The following is a 22,475-nucleotide window of genomic DNA, read 5'->3' on the forward strand; positions in this document are numbered from 1 at the left end:
GATTTAAGAGCTAAATCATGATAATCAGATGGTGCCCTCAATACTAAAGCCTGATATATCCTGCTATAAAATATGGGAATAATCAATTTTAATATATACTACACTGAAGTCTAGTAAGGCTAGACATGCAGTTGGGAAACCTGGCCTTTATATGCTATTGACTCAAATTGAATGCAACAATTTCAGTCATGTGTTCATCTCAATAAAAGACAATAAAGAGAGATGGAGGAATATGAAATGAAACAGGTCTAAAAGGAGAAGGGATTGGTTTTGCTAATTAACCTTGGGAGTGGGCTGCTTAGGTGTGGATAATGAGAACAGAAATCAGTGAGTTAATTGATTTAGGTTCAAAAGCAATTCAATGCTTCCCCTGCAGCCTAAAAAGCACTTCAAAAGGAGAGGATTTGATAGCAAGGCCATGGTGGCAATCTTTCAAAGGCTGAAAATTCTGTGATTTGGGTGAAAATGAGTAAAAAGAAATTGGCCACACACACACACACACACGCACATGTTGTGTTTCCATGTTTTATGGGGACTTTCCATAGACATAATGGATTTTATAATGTACAAACTTTATATTCTATCCCCTAAACCTAACCCTACCCCTAAACCTAACCCTCAAAGAAAACATTCTGCATTTTTACATTTTCAAAAAACATAATTTAGTATGATTTATAAGCTGTTTTCCTCATGGGGACTGACAAAATGTCCCCACAAGGTCAAAAATTCCGGGTTTTACTATCCTTATGGGGACATTTGGTCCCTACAAAGTGACACACACACACACACACACACACACACACACACACTCACGGTTTATTTACTAAATTGTCTGAATGATTCTCCTCAGAGAATTCTTCAGAGTTATTCAAAATTAAACACTGTAAATACATTTTCATAATTTTATAAAATGATTTGTTACCATCCATTTAAATAGTCGCAATCATTTCTGTCATTCTACTAAATTGTTTTGAGTTTTGAGAGCTTCAATTCGATTTTCTCTGAAAAAGTTTAAAAAGTGAAATGGACTTATCACTGCTGGTTGTAAATTTGGCACCACTTTCATATTACTTTGAAAATCTGTCAAAAAAAAGTCACCTTTTGCTCAATCTCATGTTGTTTAAAACTCGTTTGTCTTTTTCCGTGGGACACAAAAGAAGATGTTAGGCGGAATGTTTGGGACTGACAGCCTCAGTCATTATTCAAATTACTGGTGTAGAAAACAAAATGAAATAGTAATGGAGACTGAGGCTATCATTCTGCCTAACATCTTTTTTGTTCCATGAAAGAAAGTCATTGGTTCAGAACACATGAAGGTAAATAAATTATGACAGCATTTTCATTTTAGGGTGAACTATTCCTTTAAGGCAGCAAGTGAACTTAAGTTTTCAATTTTAGAGAGTTGAAATGTTTTACTTTGTATCTAAAAAGGAGTTGCACCATATGAATACACAGCAAACATCTAAATGCAGGAGGACGGTTGAACAGCACATTTAAGCGGAGAGCTGACCCCCTGTGTGATGCCACATCAACATCCACCATTTCACACAAATGAACTCCCGCCGAGCCTGGCAAGATGGCCACACAGAATTAGCATTGGGAATACATCAGCAAGAAAGCTTGCAAAATTTGAGCTTGCGGATTGAATACGGATTTGGATATTATGTTGTCCATTTCCCATGCCAAATATTATAACCGTTTATTTTTTTCCCACAGCGGGTGTCTTGGCATATTATTAATGTAATAAAAACAGGATTTTCTATTCACAGATCAAACCAATGAGATGGGGGATAGAGAGAGGAAGAGAGATAGAAAGAGAGAGAGAGAGAGAAAGATTTGAGATGATTGCTCATTAGTAGTATTTGTGCTCTGGATCCTTTGGGCTTCGATGTGTTCCAGGAGCTGATGTTCTTCTAACGAGTTAAATACTATCTGCTGCGAGAGGGCATCAACCTATTATATGTGCACACACACACACTTACAAAAATCACAGACATACACTAGAGGTTTATGATGTTAGTTTGTTCTCCATCAGAACTGGTTTTCAGTAATGTGCTAAAAAACCATGGCGCTGAGAAATGCCTCCATCTCATAGTGAAATGTAGCAGCTGCGCTATCACTTTCAATATTACCATACTAGGAATGCAAATAGTAAACAAATCTAGATGTTAGGTTGACATAACAGTGAGTACTATGGAGCATAAAGCTTACATAGGTTAACCTTAAGAAAACATGAAACAAAAAATCCATCCAATATCCAGTGTTTCCGTGCCATAGAAAAGGGGTGAGTTTTAACAATTATGTTCAAGTTATTTTAAACATGGTTTTCCATTATAAAGTTGTGGAGATTTTGTAGAAAAACAGATGGCAAACACACATATAGACAAGCACACACATACACACACAAACGCTTACCTCTGCATTGCAAGCACTACACCTCAGTCTCTCCTCTCATCTCAGACCCTAAACCAAAACAAAATATTTAATATATTATACATATACTATGTGTGTGTGTGTATGCGTAGTATAGATAGATAGATAGATAGATAGATAGATAGATAGATAGATAGATAGATAGATAGATACAATGTATGTATGTACAGATTTAGCTGTTTCAGAAGGAAATTGGTTCTTTAATTCACCAAAGTGGCATTCAACTGATCACAAAGTATAGTCGGGACATTACTGATGAAAAAAAACCATCACTATTTGAAACAAGTTATTTATTATATCAAATCTAGACAGGCCCCATTTCCAGCAACCATCACTCCAACAGCTTATCCTTGAGTAATCTTGCTAAATTGCTAATTTGGTACTAGAAAATCACTTGCCATTTATATCACACACAGTTGAAAGCTATTTGGTTTGTTAAATGAATCTTAACATTGTCTCTGTGTTTGTTTGTTTTTTTTCAGTTGCCACAGTATGCAACAGACTGGCATGTCTTAAGGTAAAAAATGGCAAAAAATAAACAGCTTTCTCTAGAAACTCGTCAGTCAATCATTGTTTTGAGGAATGAAGTCTATTAAAGGCTTGAAATTTCCCACAAAAAACTAAAGATTTCATTCAAAGGTGTTCACTACAGTCTTCAAAGTTAAAGGACAACTGGCTCTAACAAGGACAGAAAGAGATGTGGAAGGCCAGAGCACTGATGAACACCAGATGTTCTCAACAGTGGACAGGGAATTTTCATAATCAACATGTTATCACACATCTGATTTAGCCCAGCTTTTCTATGCATGATAATTAAGAGTACTTGGTTCATAAAATGGGGTGCAACTAGAATTAATTGTCTAAATAATTAAGGACCCCATCATACAAATATTACACTTTAGCAATTAGCCTATTTTATCCCAGTGGATGATGGTCTCTGTAATGGAAATACAAAGTGGGGGAACACAGTTGCTAAATCCAGAGCTTATATGCATAACATGTGGGAGCTAATTTTGATAGATGTTAATGGCATATAATTATAGAACAGTGCTATTAAGCGATGTGATTTTCAAGAGGTGTGGTGGCCTGATTGATAAGAGTGTTTGGCTAATGAATGGAAATTCATGTTTGCAATGATGGGAATTATCAAACAATGAGAGAGAGAGAGAGAGAGAGAGAGATTGCATCTATCTAAACTCATCCACTTAAAATTACTTTCACACACACAGAACCCACTTAACAGCACCCATATGTCACACATAAGTATACACCAAGAAACAGGCATACTACCTAGGCATAAGTCCTTGAAAGTAGAGGGAATGTTACACCAATGGTTCTCAACTGGATTCACTGACCCAATACGGTACCTGTCACGAATGTAGGTGAAGGCAGACAAGGAGCGAGGATCTAGGTGCAGCGGTTCTTTATTTTAAATAAAACAAAAGGAAACAAACACTACAAGAACAAAGGAAATACCCGCGATGGGAAAAAATAAAGCAAAACTACAAAAACAACACGAAAGACATTAGAAAGGTTTAATGGGTAGGAGAAACAATGACGGAGAGCGCGGAAACAAGCATCCACAAACATTAAAGACCGACAGGGGAATGGAGAAATAAACAGAGTTATATACACTGCGGTGATGGAACTAAACGATACGCAGGTGAAAACAATGAGTGCTGGCAGGTGGTGAGGGCAAGGAGAGTTGGGAAGTGTAGTTTTCTAGACAATGACTGGTGAAAACATGGACCGGACCACAAGGAACGTAACATGGAATGTGACGTGCTGAGTGAAACAGAAAACACGGGGCAGACAACACAGGAACGTGACATAATCCCCCCTCAAAAGGACCGTATTCCAGACGGCTTGGGAGATGGCCACAGGACAGGGACAGGTTCAGGAGGCCTGGGAGGCGGCCACAAGACAGGTACAGGTCTAGGAGGCCTGGGAGGCGGCCACAAGACAGGGACAGGTCTAGGAGGCCTGGGAGGCGGCCACAGGAAAGGGACAGGTCCAGGAGGCCTGGGAGGCGGCCTCGGGACAGGGACAGGTCCCGGAGGCGGAGCTGAGATGGGCTCTGGAGACGAAGCTGAGGGAGGCTCAGGAGGCAGAGCCGAGGAAGGCCTAGGAGGCAGAGCCGTGGATGGCTCAGGAGGTGGAGCCGAGGATGGCTCAGGAGGGGGAGCCGAGGAAGGCTCAGGAGGGGGAGCCGAGGAAGGGGGCGCCGTAGGAGGCTTTAGGGGCGGAGACCTGGAAGGCTCTGGAGGCGGAGCCGAGGGAGGCTCAGGAGGCGGAGCCGAGGAAGGCTCAGGAGGGGGAGCCGAGGAAGGGGCGCCATAGGCAGCTCTAGAGGCGGAGGTCTGGAAGACTCTGGAGGTGGAGCCGAGGGAGGCTCAGGAGGCGGAGCCGAGGAAGGCTCAGGAGGGGGAGCCGAGGAAGGCTCAGGAGGGGGAGCCGAGGAAGGGGGCGCCGTAGGAGGCTTTAGGGGCGGAGACCTGGAAGGCTCTGGAGGCGGAGCCGAGGGAGGCTCCCGGAGGCGGAGCTGAGAGGGGCTCTGGAGACGAAGCTGAGGAAGGCTCAGGAGGCAGAGCCGAGGAAGGCCTAGGAGGCAGAGCCGAGGATGGCTCAGGAGGTGGAGCTGAGGGCGGTGGCACCATAGGCAGCTCTCGAGGCGGAGGCCTGGAAGGCTCTGGAGGCGGAGCCGAGGGAGGCTCGGAAGGTGGAGCCGTAGGAGGCTTCAGGGGCGAAGACCTGGTAGGCTCTGGAGTTTCTGGGGGCCGAGTTTTAGGAGGCTCGGGAGGCCCGGGAGGCGGAGCCGCAGGAGGCTCTGGGGTGGAGCCGTAGGAGGCTCGGGAGTCTCTGGTGGCAAAGCCGTAGGAGGCTCGGGAGGCGGAGCCATAGGATGCTCGGGAGGCTGAGCCGTGGAAGACTCGAGAGGCTCTGGAGGTGGAGCCCTGGAAGGCTCGAGAGGCTTGATAGGCGGAGCCCTGGAAGGCATGAGAGGCGGAGCCCTAGAAGACTCGAGTGACTTGAGGGGCGGAGCCCTAGGAGGCTCGAGAGACTTGAGAGGGGGAGTCCTGGGAGGCTTGAGGGGCGGAGCCCTGGGAGGCTCGAGAGGCGGAGCCCTAGAAGACTCGAGTGACTTGAGGGGCGGAGCCCTGGAAGGCTCGAGAGTCGGAGCCCTGGAAGGCTAGAGAGGTGGAGCCCTGGAAGGCTCGAGAGGCTTGAGAGGCGGAGTTCTGAAAGGCTCGAGAAGCTTGAGAGGCAGAGCCCTGGGAGGCTCGGGAAGCTTGAGAGGCGGAGCCCTCGAAGGCTTGAGAGGCTTGAGAGGCGGAACCCTGGAAGACTCGAGTGATTTGAGGAGCAGAGCCCTAGGAGGCTCGAGAGGTGGAGCCCTGGAAGGCTCGAGAGGCGGAGCCCTGGAAGGCTCGAGAGGTGGAGCCCTGGGAGGCTCGAGAGGTGGAGCCCTGGGAGGCTCGAGAGGCTTGAGAGGCGGAGCCCTGGAAGACTCGAGTGGCTTGAGGAGAGGAGCCCTGGGAGGCTCGAGAGGAGGAGCCCTGGAAGACTCGAGAGGAGGAGCCCTGGAAGACTCGAGAGGAGGAGCCCTGGAAGACTTGAGAATTGGGAGGCGGAGCCCTGGGATGCTCAAGAGACTTGGGAGGCGGAGCCCTGGAAGGCTTGGGAGGAGGAGCCCTGAAGACTCGGGAGACTTGAGAGGCGGAGCCCTGGAAGACTTGGGAGGAGGAGCCCTGGAAGACTCGAGAGACTTGGGAGGCGGAGCCCTGGAAGGCTCGGGAGCAGGAACCCTGGAAGACTCGAGAGACTTGAGGCGGAGCCCTGGGAGGCTCGAGAGGCGGAGCCCTGGAAGGCTCGAGAGGCGGAGCCCTGGAAGGCTCGAGAGGCTCGAGAGAAGGAGCCCTGGGAGGTTCGAGAGACTTGAGAGGCGGAGCCCTGGAAGGCTCGGGAGGCGCTGGCTCTTGGATGGTCATGGCTGCTGGCACTGGCTCTGGGACGGTCGAGACTACAGGCGCTGGCTCTGGGACGGTCGAGGCTACAGGCGCTGGCTCTGGGATGGTCGAGGCTACAGGCGCTGGCTCTGGGACGGTCGAGGCTACAGGCGCTGGCTGCTTGGCAGAGGTAGGCAGAAGCTGGAGGGCAGAGGCCTTTCCTTTTCTCCTCCTCCTCCGGGCGGATGAGGCTGGCAACGCTGGCTCGCTGACCATGGCTGGCGTGGGCTCAGGCTCGTTGACTGGCAGGCGTGGGCTCAGGCTCGCTGACCGTGGCAGGCGTGGGCTCAGGCTCATTGACCGTGGCAGGTGTGGGCGCTGGCTCGCTGACTGTGGCAGGCGTGGGCTCTGGCTCGAAAGCCGGAATCAAGAGGGGTGGTTCCTCGGCAGCGAGTTTCTTCACAACGAGACTCACATACTCCCTCCACGTGTGCTCTCCGGGTTCCGGCGCTTCCCTCCGCCGGCATGATGGTAACCCGACCCAGTAGATGGATTTCAGGGAAGCATCATCGAACCCGGTGTAGATGGCGACCGTGGAGAAGAGATGTGAGTACTCGCGAACGGTCAATACTGCGCCAGTTCGGTAAAAACCGCTGCTAGATCCATTTTTTGGTCGGCCTTTCTGTCACGAATGTAGGTGAAGGCAGACAAGGAGCGAGGATCTAGGTGCAGCTGTTCTTTATTTGAAATAAAACAAAAGGAAACAAACACTACAAGAACAAAGGAAATACCCGCGATGGGGAAAAATAAAGCAAAACTACAAAAACAACACGAAAGACATTAGAAGGGTTTAACGGGTACGAGAAACAATGATGGAGAGCACGGAAACAAGCATCCACAAACATTAAAGACCAACAGGGGAACGGAGAAATAAACAGGGTTATATACACAGAGGTGATGGAACTAAACGATACGCAGGTGAAAACAATGAGTGAGTGCTGGCAGGTGTTGACATTTAAATGTATTATAGTTTAAATGTATTATAGTTTTCCAGGATGAATGCATATCATGCCTAAGTTTGATTGGACCCAAAGCCTTTGACATCAAATTTATTTTATGAAAAAAAATCAATTAAAAAACTTATAAGCTTATTCATTTCACCATCCTAAAGTGATTAAATGGTTAGTTGCATTTTATTATTCACATTTAGCTTTGTTTATTCCCTGCTTTCTGCGACCCTATCAGATCAGACCTGTGACAAGTTTTTGAGAACTAAAGTGGCTCAAACACCAAATGTATTTGGTTTGATAATAAAAAAGACACAAATCGGTAACAACATTGTTACCAATTTGTGTCCATTTTATTATCAAACCAAATATGCTTATGTGGCATTGTATTTGGTCATTTATATTTTTCATATTTTTTATATATAATATATTTTATATATAAGCTTTTTTGCATCACACATTTAGTATTTTCAATAATTAAAACCATATTAGATTGCATATTTGGAAAGTGTATTATTTAGTTTCATGTTAGATAATTTCCATTAACTGCAATAGACTGAAACCAGATGGCGGCCTTTCATATAAAAAATGGAAAACATATTTATGTGGGCATATGGAGTGAGCGATTGCGGTGGTTTTGACATGAGCTCTGTGCAGAGCAGTAATAGATGACATTGTCCTTGATCTGTGGTATCTGAATACCCACTTACTTCCTCTGTTGTGTTCTCTCTGTCTTTCTCTGGAGTAAATGCTGTGAGTAACGATGGGCCTAGCGCTGGTCTGACGTGGCTGTTCTGATTCGTCTTATGCCCTTGTACACCAATGGGCCTCATCCCACAAAGAGTGCCCTCTGCCTAATTAGGGCCATAGGTCACAGTGTGGTGTGCCTTGAGGGGGCAGGATCTCCCAAGCATACTCAGTCACTGACTCTGGCCCTATATTTAAATCAAGCCTCGGGCTCCTGTCTTCCACTCTCAATGGCCATTCTCTTAACTAATTCCTGTTTGCTAATTCGTTTTTTGCCATGTTATTTGTCTCTCTGAGCTTCAACAGAGGAAGACGCCAGTGTTAAAGATTGCTGTCCTGAAAAAGCATAAAACCTATTCTCTGCCTTGTCATGGACAATAATTGCAAAAAAAATTGCTACGATCCAGACTGTATTTGAAGAATATAATAACCAGGAAGAGAAAAAAAAAAATATGAGCATTTTTTTTCCATGTTCTCAGTTTTTACATTGCGGCTCGTGCTTTGCCACTGCAGTCGCTCTAACTGTTCTTTCTAAAATTAGATAAGGACCTGGAATGTGCCTTTGTTCTCTTTTCTTTCCTTTTATTATTATTTTTATTTTTTGTTCCAAAGTTGCTTTTAAGAGTAGTATCCCAGCGAAAAGCACTCACGAATCAAACTGTTATTGGATTACATTTTCTGGCTTCATAAAATGTGGTTAAGAGGCACTTTAGGCGAATGTGCCTGACCTTCTTTCAGGGAGATGGCAATCAGATGAGAAGTGACAGGTCGATCACTGATTTCAGCTCCACTGTCAGGGGTACACTGTCTTACTCTCTCTCCTCTCCTCTCCTCTCATTTAAAAATAGTGTGAGTCAGTGTCTGTTATGTGGTCACACATCTTGTTCAGACAAAAAGGCTTTTGCAGCAGGATAACTGGTATTTTTAAGGAAGTAAAACATTAAAAGCAATATTCGAAGAATGCAGTTTTCATAGATTGGTCTATTAGTTACAGTACCTCAGAGCAAAACATACGTGTGTGTGTGTGTGTGTGTGTATATATATATATATATATATATATATATATATATATATATATATATTACAAAAAATTATGTAAATGTTATATAAATACTGTATAAAGAAGCAGATTCTGGTGCTGGGTCAACATCCCTAGCTGGCACCCTGCTTAATATTGAAACCTATCGAAAGTCTATCATTCATTGAATTCTACATATTTTAACTTTTTTTTTTTTTTAGATGTACAAGAAAATGAAGTGCAAAACTGTACATGATCAGACTTCCAACATGGGCTAAGTGAACTGTAAAATGAAAACAAATCCTTCAGCAATCTTTGTCACATTTGAAAAATGCTTCTTTTGATCACTATAATCTGACTGTGGATTTTGACTGTCTATTTTGGAATACTTTAGGCATGACGGCAGGGGAAATATGCTGGTTTCAATTTCTTTCTGGAAAACAATAAGCTTGGCTTCTGTGTTTTTGCATGTGTGTGTATGTGTGTTTGTGTGCATGTGCATATGTCTGTGGACGTCTTGGTACTATGGGCTGTTTTGGAAAAATGAGGTAGGTCTGTGGTGGACGCAGAGACCCAGTGTTTATGGAAAGGCCATGAATAAACAACGTTTAGTGAGACTTTCAATGCATTCAGCATGAGAAGACAAAAAGCCCAGAGAACAGCATTAACTGTCATTAACTGGTGGGACAAGTGATCACATTGCTGGCAGAACACAGTTATAGTCTAAACAAAGGAGTGCAAAGCAGAGACAGGCACAATCAAAAAGAGGTTTGCTCTTATGTTGCTTTGCCAGTGTGTATTCACACTGGGAGGTCCAGCTAATTACCACCATTAATTTAAAATACAGAGGAAATTGTGAGTATTTATTTTGCTTGTGCATTCTTTGCATCATCCTTTGTGTTAAGAGCATGTTCTTTCTATGGCTGATGAAGATACCGAATACACATTAAAAGGCACTTACCAGTACAGTATACAGTACACTGTGGCTTTTTTTTGTAATGCATCAGAGGAAAAATTAAAAATATATATTTTTTAGGTCTATTATATACTGTATGTTAGACAAACTAATATTGAACACAACCTTATTGTACCAAGAAAAGTAGCTAGTTTTAAACATGCCTGTATCCACCACAAGTCCTTGACCTTCTGGATTGCAAAGTAAAAAGGCAAATAAAAGCATAACAGCAATGCCTTAATTTTTAGATAATCTGATTGATATTGAAATAATTGGAGAAAAGATCAAATAAATAGGTAATTTTTTTATATATTTATTTAGCTTATTTTAATTAATTAATTATATATATATATATATATATATATATATATATATATATATATATATATATATATATATATATATATATATATAGTTTCATAAATACTCAAACCAGCCCATCTGGCACCAACAATCATCCATGCAATTATCTTATCAGCCAGTCGTGTGCCAGTAGTACAGTACATAAAACCAGATAGGGGTCAGGAGCTTCAGTTAATGTTCACATCAACCATCAGAATGGGAAAAAAAATGTATCTTAGTGATTTGGACCATGGCTTGCTTGTTGGTGCCAGGTGGGCTGGTTTGAGTATTTCTGTAACTGCTGATCTCCAGGGATTTTCACGCACTACAGTCTTTAGAATTTACTCCAAAAGGTGCCAAAAAAAAAAAAAAAAAAAAACATCCAGTAAGTGACAGTTTTGTGAATGGAAATGCCTTGTTGATGACAGAGGTCAACAGAGAATGGCCAGACTGGTTCGAACTGATAAAGTCTACGGTAACTCAGAGAACCGCTCTGGACAATTGTGGTGAGAAGAATATTATCTCAGAATGCTATTCTGAGATGAGAGTTGGCGCTGTTTTGGCGGTACAAGGGGGACCTACACAATGTTAGGAAGGTGGTTTTATTGTTGTGGCTGATCGGTGTATATAGATCAAACTAACATTTTTCTCTAATTTAAAGGAAATAAATCTTTATCAATAGCTATAAACCAACATTTGCTCCCAAACTAGCTAGCTCCTGTTGAGTGATATCTACATTTTGAAGCCAAATTTACAACCATGTCACTTGTAACCTTTTTTTTTTTTCTTCTTTTTACAATTAATATTATTATTATTATTTTTTATATATATATTTACTTATTTTTGCTTATGTAATGATTATTGCTAGGAATTACCAAAACACTCTAATCTTGGTTTTAAACTGTGTTATGTATTTATATATATATATATATATATATATATATATATATATATATATATATATATATATATATATATATATATTATTATTATTATTATTAATATAAAACAAACAAACAAAATCAAATGGCTCATATCATATTTAGTTTGACATCCTTTGGAAGACAATTAGTATTTTCTGAAGATAGTTTTAACATAGTTAAAAAAAACATCTCTGAAGCCTCTGAAATGTTACCAATCTGTACAATTTACAGTTGAATAAAACTGTAAATTAAAACAATTTATGTGTATGTATCAGTTCCTGTCTAAGAATATCTCCTCTTCTGTACAATTCAATTGTGCGTTCACAGAGCAGGTTTAATTAAAAAGAACTAAGTGCATGAAGTGTTATTAATCATTCCAGTGGGCTATTGATATCTGGAGTGCAGTGATGATATACGACGAGCCATGTGTATTTATCACCTTGCCCACTCACACTGTGCCTGCCCTGGGAGGCAGGGTTAGAGGGGCCCCCTACCACCACCAACTCCAGGACTTAATGTAGCACAGAGCCAGAGGAGGGCACATATATTGCCCCAGCTATATGACAAAAGACGTCCAGCTACACCTCAACAAAAGACAGAATGCACACCCAACCAGGCTCTCTGAAGACTTAATTAAAAAGAAAAATTGTGCAGATGCAAAATAATAACTTTAAAGCTTTCTGCATAGTGTTAACTGGTCTGAACAAGGAAGGAAATGAATAACAGCCTGGGTGGTGATGATGAGATTGCATGAATTCATAATAGGACTTCATTGTGTATTAATATTGACAGATCTAAAAAAAAAATGTGTTTTATAAAAATAGATAAAAATATGGAATCCTATTCATTTAAACTGTGGTCATCAAGTCGACTAAAATTATGATTGTACGTTTCTGATCCAGGTGAGCAGGTAGCTGTGATGAGCCAAAAGGTTCTTAAAGTCACAGAAGGTTCTCAGTGTATCCTCATCCACTAGGCCCACATCTTGGCAAATGAAGAATTCTGAATCATCTGCCAAAAGAGGAAGTTAGAGAGCTTTAAACCTGAAGATGAACCCAGTGTAAGAGCAGAGAGCCCCTCTAGAATAGTGGCAAAATGAGTGTGCGTGACAACAGCTCTAGATACAAAATAGGGCTTAAACTTTTTCATTTTCAACAAAAGGAGGTGCTTAACCTCATGAAAAGCAAGCCGAGTCAAACTAGTCAAACTAAATAATGTATTTAATGAGCTTTTATATTTATGTTAATTTTATATGATGATTAAATTTTGCAACCCTGTCACAATAATTTGTGTCATGACGAAATACAGTTTAAAACCCTGATTTTTGTGATTTTATTTTCTTGAAGACAAATTATTAAAATAAAATGCGTAATATGGTTGAAAATTAATCCTAAATCACACAGTAGGGGATAGTTTTTAGTTATTTATAAAATAATATGTCCCATACATTTTATAGAAATATTTGTTTGATCTTGTTTTCTAAAATAACTATAATTACAAAGTGAATGCTTGGTTCAGTTTGACATAGTCATCTTAACAATATTTGTAATATTGAGAAAATGGAATGAGATTATTTACTTGTATTCCCACCATGATGTAGGATATTGTTTTGTACCCATTTGGGCATCCCAATTTTAAGTAAACTTGGAAACAGGGAATGATTTAGCTTGATGAATGCAAGAAACATATGCCTCCAATGCTAACCAAAGTAATGGGTCATCAAATTGTACCCTATTCGAGGAAAGTGTCATATACTGTATGTACTGTATATGCATACTACTGAGTAATTAACTAGTTGCCATTGGACTAGAACATACAGAGAATCACCAGAGAACTACTGTATGCCACGAGAACCTCCAGTGCTCAATGGCATGCTGTGAAACAATTCATATTACTGAATTGATGTAGATGTAATGGCACATTTCTATTCAGGCATGGGTAATTATTTGATGACATCAGAGAAAAATCAAGATGTTTGTCTCTGATGCCTCACCTCATGCTAGGTGCTTTCATCATCAGTTCAAAATTTTGACGCTAACAGTGATAGAATACATTTTTGCTAAATAATTTACATACTCATTCTCTTAAAAAGCTGCAACAGGTACAATCTGAACAGAAAATAAAACAAAACTTCCATAAACAGGGAACAAATCTATATGCATCAGAATAGCAATCAGGTCAAGCAATAGTCACCTCATAATGAAGATTTAATCAGCCATTAACACCTAAGTGCTTGCAGAGAAAATAATAATCCCAGTTTAATTTGTTGTGCAAAGTTTTTATAAATAAATTAATCAGGAACCATAGGAAAAATAAGTCTTGTTACATTTAAAGAAGTCACCTGTCGCAGGCTATTGATGAGGTACTCTTGGTTACTGAAGTAAAATTGGTTCCCTGAAACTAGGGAACAATATACTGAATCAGAAGCTGACACTCTGGGAGCTCCTCCCATGGGTGGTGACCTTTAATCTCTATATCATCAGGCCACTTTGATTCGCTGGTGACCCTTGGTACTCCGCCCTATGTATGAATCTTCATGAGCCTATATCTGTAAGCCAGAGCCCAGCATCACACCTTTAGGATTTTCCAACTAAAGGGAGGGGAGCTCATCTCTAGTTTCCCTAATCAGTGGTGTGGCACAGCTACACATAGTCTCATTCCCTCTTTTCAGGGAACCAAAATTACATTAGTATCCGACTTTACCTTTCAAGTCTGTTACTTCGATGCTGCGTCAGTAGCTGAGGCTGTGGGAGCCATATCCCCATTCTACTGATAGGGAAATGCCCACTAGCCAACAAGTTTATGGCTGTAAAAAGACCAGACGTTGTTTGTCTACAGACAAGCCCTTAGAGGTCCTGAGTGGTCACTTTGGCTGCCACGTAAACCTTGAGTTTTACCATTCTTGCAGGAAGGAAAGTACCATCTGTACATTGTACAATGTGTTGGGTAAGAACATGAACATGCTCTCTGGCTAAGGATGCCATTTCATACCTCGAGCTTGCGAGAGCAGATCTGCTCTCAAAGGAATTTCACAGAGGGGAGTATCCAACAGCTCTACCACCTCTGGGAACCAGTGGCTGTTGGGCCATTTCCCTGTCCTGGCACCCTGACCCAAGAGAAAATCTGCTCTGCTGTTCAGGGGATGTGCATCACACATATCGATAGGAGACATGACTCCAGAATTCTTCCAGAGAAGAATTCAACTCAGGTTCAGCATTGGGCGTTACCGCAGTCCTACGGCCGATTTATATATGCCACAACTGCAGTCCAGTCTGTGCGATTTAAAACGTGAAACTTTTGATGTCTGCCCAAAAGGCTCTCAGAGCCAAGAGCACTGCAAGCAGTTCCAGGCAATTTATGTGCCACACAGTTTGTGCACCTTTACAGGTGCCAAATACCAGACATCCATTGCACAAAGATTCCCAGCCTGTGTTGGACACTTCTGTGGTGACAACTTTGCATCTGACCATCTTTGCAAGTGTCACACCTTTCAGATAAAACTTGACTCTACTCCAATAGCTAGCGTGGCTAAACATGTCACTAGGAGGCAAAGAGCAGGTTTCTCCTCAGCTTGAACCTTTTAAAGTGTAGGAGAATGGACTGAATGTGTTAGTCAGTCAGGTGCCAGCATGGATACCGAGTTGAGTTTCATTGGGACCTTGAACTGGAATGCAGTCCCCTTGAAGGAAAATCTCAAGAATGGCATGTAGCAAGGGTATAGTTATATGCACATATATGTCTTTCAAATCGCTTGGCATGAATCAGTCTAGCGGATGGACATTAAACAAAATCTTTCTCTGAGTAAACACCTTAAAAGGAGACTTATAAGTGTCCAATTTAAGTCCAGAATGGGCCACGGTCCACCGTCCTACTTGGTGACCAGAAAATTTGCAGCTGAAGAAGCCATTCAGTGCCTCGCACAGTGGTACTTCCTCTATCACATTTTTGGCAAGGAGGCATTGTACATCTGAGAGCAATGTCCTGGGAAGTGGGAAGAAACCCCTGCACAAGGTCTATACAGCATGCATGCATTGCAACAAGGTCTTAAGTTTGGGTTGTGAGATGGCAGTCTTCTGCTTCTTTAACAAGAACCCCAAAGGCAGTTGCACCAGAGACCTGAATTCACACTGACCATGGAGAATGTCAAGTCATAGAAAAGTCATAGGAAATAGAGGCACCTACAGTGAAGCTTGAAGGAAAGCTGATACAGTGAACACCCTTGCCACTTTTTTTAAGCTCAAGCGAGAATTTTAACACTAGAACTACCACGGCGGTCATTTTGACCGTTTTTACATTTTACAATGTAATAACTTTGTTGAAATAAAACCCATATAACTATAGGACCATGACTTTTCTTAAATTTGTGTATATTTTATTCTAACATTGTTGTTTTATTACAATTTCAAAACAAAAGTGTTCTGAGTGTTTCTACCTTGAATGGCCATAACGATCATTTTGAGTGTGCCTGTGTTTTATAATATCCTTGACCTGGCTGCGATAAATGCTTCCATCATGTTCAAGAAATGCACAAATGAGAGAATGTCACGGAGGAACTTCATAATTCGACTGGCAAATGAACTTCGCTACGGCCATATGAGAGCAAAAGCCACACAGCTGATGGTGCGAGGACCCAGGCAGGAGCAGCTGATGATGGAGAGGGTAAGGCAGTGCCAAGTGTGGAGAATTTTGTGGAGAACTTTTTGGCCATTTTGGGTTGGGCCTATATATGTTTCATACATGTCTAAGGTTTTTACTATGCATTGAAATACACATTGGTGATGTTTTTATAAGCTATTGTTTATTTGTTTTTATTTTACAAAGAAAATAATAGAATATAAATAATACAATTTGTATCTGTAATTAGCTACAATAGCAAGTTCTGTGGTTGTCGATGAACTAATACATTTTCACATTCATTAAAATTAAAATTTTGTGTCCTGGTGTTTATTATTAATATAACGGATTCATTTATTCATGGATTTTGATTCCAGTGGTGGAGGCATAGGATTGTTTACGATTCGTGTTGTCCAAACATTTCCAATACCTCCAGAGCGTTGTAAAGTCCAAAAGTCAACATGTTTTGAAAAAAGATAGATGTATTAATTTCAAAATTCACAACATGTTTTTATCTAACAAAATATAATGCCTCAATCCATGTTTGTTGGCGTTTAGACTTTCAAAAATATTTTCACTATGGTGAAAAAACTTGCTGGACACAAAGCGAGGCATGCACCTTCCGGGCAGTCTAGCAGCTAAATATATATATGTGTATATATATATATATATATATATATATATATATATATATATATATATATATATATATATATATATATTTGTATAGTTTATATTACAAAAAATGTTGTATTATGTAGGCCTATCTGCGTTCGCTTGGCGCTCCAGGGAGAATTACAGGGAGATAGAGTGACAGACAAACCTACAGCCACAGAGTTTTGCCCATTATTTTATGAATCATTTAGTTTGTATTGATGGTTACCATCAAAGTTGAATATTAAAATAACTTACCTTAAATCTGATTTGTTGTCTACAATCATATGCTTGAAAAGACTGTTTAAGTATCTGTTTTTGTGACGAATAACAATCCCATAACCACTAATGTAAACAAACATGGCCGCACACATCAGATGATTGTTTGATGTGTTGACTCTGTGTAGGCAAAATTAACTTTAAACTTTTTATTGTTACTTTGACGACCATTTGGATGCATGAGTTTAAAATAAACGTATCGTGCTTGAAAAGACCGTATAATTCCAAATATGAATTATAGACGCTTGGCCAATGCAGCTCTGTGTGTCTGCGCAGCTTTTAATATAACTGGCGGTTGCAGAAACACATATGCTCCTCTGTGGGGGTCAGTTATTAACTGTCACGTATGTGTGACGGTACGTATAAAAAAGGTCATTTTCAGGCGAAGCCACTTGATATGGAGAAAAGGAGGCACACAAGACTTGAGTCAGCGACAAAACCCTTCTAAAATATCCATGCTCTGTATCCCATTCTCTCGCATCTCACTCATATGGCCCCAAGGGAGCCGCAGAGGGGCAAGCTATGTGTTTAGTGTCATGTGTTCGCTATGAACACAATCAATCTTAGCGAGCACTGTATCAGCGAGGGCTCAGCCCAGGCTACACTCAGTGCTCATAGTGAACAACGAATCACTTAAAACAGAGAAAAGTAAGATTGGGTAAGCAAGATTGAGCCTCTGACAGACCCTCCTAAACTCACTCATATGGTCCCTCGGGAGCCGCAAAGGAGCTAGCGGGAGGAGAGTGTAGCGGCTTCGGCTTTCAGAAACTGCTAATTAAATGAACATAAAATATTCTGCTGGAACCAGGCGTCATAAATTTCATGTGCTCACATTGAACGCAATTAGTTTCAATGTGCACTGATAGAAAAAAGTGCTCATGCCCATCAGACAGAAGGATATATTGCTTGTTTGCTTGTGGAAATTTGAGACTGACCGATAGCTGGATATGGCGATACAGATAATTAAGCTGGGAAAACAGGCCGATAGCCGATTATTCGGCAGATAGTTTTCAAAATCTATAGTATAAATGAAAAATTTCCACTCAATGTAAAATAGTGCTGAACTTTATAAACATATTTGCATGCCCCAAAGCAGATTATTTTGTAACAGGTTTGATATTTTGCTTTCCCTGGCGATGCTGAGGGAAAGCGTTATAAAATTAATTTAAATATTATTTAAAATAGTACAGGTCAAATTTATTTGTTGTTCAGAAATAACATAAACAACTGCCTAACAAAGCCAAATAGCTTCTGTTTTACTGTGCTTGTTATATGAAATTAGGGCTGCACAATTAATTGAAATAGAATCAAAATCGTGAAATAACCTAATGCAATTATTAAATTGCAAAGGGCTGCTATTTAATTAAATGCATAAATAGTCTGCTCAACTCAAAATTTATTTGCACAGCTCTGTCCATTCTATATTAAGTTAGAGCATTAAGTGTTTTTAGAGCAATTCTGTGCTCCACAACTCCATCTCATGCTTAGAGTAACAGAAGTGTTCAGAGTTAAATTTTGTTTGCTTATGTGCACTAAGCGCTTTACATACACTAAACCTGTAGGCTCGAGAGGCTTGAGGGGCGGAGCCCTGGGAGGCTCGAGAGACTTGAGAGGCGGAGCCCTGGAAGGCTCGTGAGGAGGAGCCTTGGAAGACTCAAGAGACTTGAGAGGCGGAGCACTGGGAGGCTCGGGAGGAGGAGCCCTGGAAGACTCGAGAGACTTGGGAGGCAGAGCCCTGGGAGTCTCGAGAGGAGGAGCCCTGGAAGACTCAAGAGACTTGGGAGGCGGAGCCCTGGGAGGCTCGGGAGGGGTTTGAATAAAGAGACACGGTAATGACAAAACAACAGACAGGTGTGGACAATAACGCAGAGAAGGGCCGGGAAAGACGGGAAGTGTAGTTTACACAAGGACAGTGAGACTCGGGGCGGACAACAGGGAAAACGTGACATGGAACGTGATCGGTGACGGGTGAAACGGAAAACCCGGGGCAGACAACAAGGGATCGAAACATGAAACACGGTGCAGATGACAAGGGATCATGACAAAACCAGCGCGTCCTGCGTGAAGCGGTTTTATTATCATCTGTTGTAGCAGCATCTCAGTCTCTGCCAGGCACAGGTAATTGTAATGTGGACTATAAGATGGAGTATAATTCAAACATCTTTATTAAATGATTGCAGAGCAAACAGCTTTAACATTAGCACCTGTGGAGGTCAGAAACACGCACTCTTCCTCCATTCTCCTGTCATTTCTTTACCTCACGGGAGAGCCTGTCACCCTTATTACACTTCTAGTGGAAACAAGTGAAAGCGGAACTAATATTACCAACTTCCAACAAAATGAAAAGGAAGGAACTTACACTTAATAAATCTATATAACATATGTATATTCTATAATATAATGCATTGTTAAAAGAAATATAATAAAATAATAAATATAAATTATTAAATTGAATGGTTACAAACTAAACAAAAAAAAAATTACTTTTTTAGGACTATTTTAAATACAGAAGAGAATAGTTTTTAATAAGCCTACTTGTTTTCAGACCTAAAGTAAAGAGTTAAATTGAATATTTTATGTTTATTTAAATATTTAACCAACCAACAGTATTTTTGACAGCAAAAACTAGGCAACAACTATTGCATTACCATCAGGGAAATTCAGTAAACAGTGAGATTCAGTACAAAGCTTACATATAACCAGTTTGACAAAGCCGCTGAGCTGGTGAAAAAAGTTCAATGATCAGCATCGGACAATTAGATTCAACATGAAATTATGATTTACTACTGATGATTAAGTTATTTACTTGGCAACAAATCCTCTTTTGAGCACTCATGTTTATAACCTGACTGTAATAAATTGGACGCCCCTCAACTGCCCAAAAAATAATTTACTTATACTATTACTTTCTGTAATAATAATGTGCACATATACAGAAAATACCTTTTCTTTGTCAGTGTTTTAAATCCACTTCTGAAGTGTCTACGCTCTGCGTAGACTGGTCACTTGACATGACAAGTTCCACGAGGTGTCAGTGATTGTTTTTTATTTCACTTCTAGAGCAGTGGTTCTCAACCTTGTACACATTTTGGATATCTCCCTAATCAAACACACCTGATTCAACTCATCAGATTGTTAGTTGAGACTCCAAGACCTAAATTGTCAGAAAAGGGAGGTATACAAAATGTGCAGTGTTGGTGGCTCCAGGAACAGGGTTGGGAACCACTGTTCTAGTGGATGCTATTATATAGTAGAACCATGGATCTCCAACTGCAGAACACTCTAGTACCGGCCACTGAGGAATTAGACAAAAAAAAACTATTGCCGTTGATTTTTTCTGATAAGTGATTTTTTTTTTTATTAAACTATTGGCCCTGATTAATTGGTAAAACTGATATCTCTCGTGCTGTGGAACCCTAAACCAATACTTTTCTAATTTAATGTGCACCTGGTAAGAGAGCACCAGGTGTCACCTGTCAGTCAAATAGGCATGATGGTATTGGGTTTCAAGGTCACCATCCATGGGAGGAGCTCCCATGGTGTAAGCTATTGACACAGCATTAAATTTACTGATTTGAGATAAAACTATTATTATATCTGTCTGTGGGCTAATCTCAATATCTTCGTGCTTAACCCTTTCGCACATGCAATCAAACCGGTGTGATAACACTAGGTGTCACAGTCACCGTTGTTCCAAGGACTCTTATTTTGAAAGATTTGTTGTCTTGTCTTTTAGTTTCCCCCTAACTACATTAAACAGGATGCACTGCCCTCATCACAGCCACCTGTTCTCCATTCCCTCATCAGCAACTTTTTGTATATATATATATACCCTCTAGTTTAGTTCCATCATTGTCAGTTCTTGTTCATTTTTTGCATGGTTAATGTTACCGCAAACGACTGTCTTGTTTTGTAGCCTTAGTCATCGTCTTCTATGTATTCACACCTTCTTTTTATTGTGGATTAAAGGATTGCTGCATATAGATCCTGCTCTCTTGCCTCATCGATATCAAAATGTGACAGAAGAACTGACTTACATAAATGGATCTAGCTGCTGTCAGAATTCTTCTCTTGAGCAAGGGGACCGTCCAGTTGAGGATCATGTACGTGACTTTCTCAAACTGGCGAATTTAGTGCACTATGATGACCACTCTCTGGTAATTTACTTCTGGGTCAGTCTGAATAGTGTACTAAAGGAAATGATGCCTCCGGCTGAACCTTACCGGACACTCTGTGAGAGTGTGGAGAAGGCTCTAAACTTTGTGGTTCCCCTTACACTGTGGGTTATGGCAGGAACCCCGAGCCAAAACATTTGTCCAAGCCTTCCACAGCTCCTTCATCCAAATCTTTTATGGCTCCTTCGTCCAAGCATTCTACGGCTCCTTGCTCCAAGACTTCCATGGCTCCTTGCTCCATGGCTCTTGCTCCAAGCCTATATCCCCATCTGTCCCAGAGCCAGCTCTCAGAGAGCTAATAGCCCTAGAATGGATTCCCGACCATGTGCCCACCCCAAGTACCCTTCCTCCTCAGCTGCATCCATCCAGCTTCACCTCGCGAGCCTCCCAGGGCTCCGCCTCTCGAGCCCCCCAGGGCTCCGCCTCTCAAGCCACCCAGGGCTCCGCCTCTCGAGCCTCCCAGGGCTTCGCCTCTCGAGCCTTCCACCTCCCACGGCTCCGCCTACAACGGCTCCATCTCCAAAGCCTTCCATGGCTCCGCCTCCAGAGCTTACCTCGGCTCCGCCTCCAGAGCCTTCCATGGCACCGCCTCCCACGGCTCCGCCTCCCACGGTTCCGCCTCCTGAACCATCAATGGCTCTGCCACCAGAAACCTCCATGGCTCCGCCTACCACGGCTCCGCCCTCGGAGTTCCCCATGGCTGTGGCCCTGTGGCCGACTCCCAGACCTCTCGAACCTGTCCTGTGGCCGACTCCCAGGCCTCCAGACCCAGACCCTACCCTGTGGCCGGCTCCCAGGCCTCCTGAACCTGTTCTTGCCCTGTGGCCAGCTCCCAGGCCTCCTGAACTTGTTCCTGTCCTGTGGCTACCTCCCAGGCCACCTGATCCAGTCCCCGTCCTGTGGCCTTCTTGGACTGCCTGCTTGCCCTCTGTGCCCCCTTGGACTGCCTGTCTGCCCCTTGTACCTCCGTGGACTGCCCGCTTGCCTGCTGTTCCCCCTTGGGCTGCCTGTCTGCCCCTTGTGGCCCCTTGGACTGTCTGTTTGCCCCTGTGCCCTCCTTGGTCTGCCTGCCTCCCCCCCTCACTCCTTGGACGATTTTGTTTTTTGGGTATTTTTTCTTTCTTATTTAGGAGCGTCTAGAATCCGCTCCTTGGGGGGGGGATCCCCTGTTGTCTGCCCCGTGTTTCTCTTGTCACCTGTCATAAAATACAATTCCCACAATTCCCGGCCCTCATCACTGCCAGCACTCAATCATTGTTCTCACCTGTTTGTCGTTTGATCTTCACTATCCCTCTGTACTTTAGCCCGGTTGTTTGTTCAGTCTCTGTGGATCGTTGAATGTGGATGTCTGGATGTAGATGTTTTGCCGTGTTTACCCAGT

The sequence above is a fragment of the Xyrauchen texanus genome, chromosome 7 (assembly GCF_025860055.1).
Source record: "Xyrauchen texanus isolate HMW12.3.18 chromosome 7, RBS_HiC_50CHRs, whole genome shotgun sequence".
NCBI classification, from domain to species: Eukaryota; Metazoa; Chordata; class Actinopteri; order Cypriniformes; family Catostomidae; genus Xyrauchen; species Xyrauchen texanus.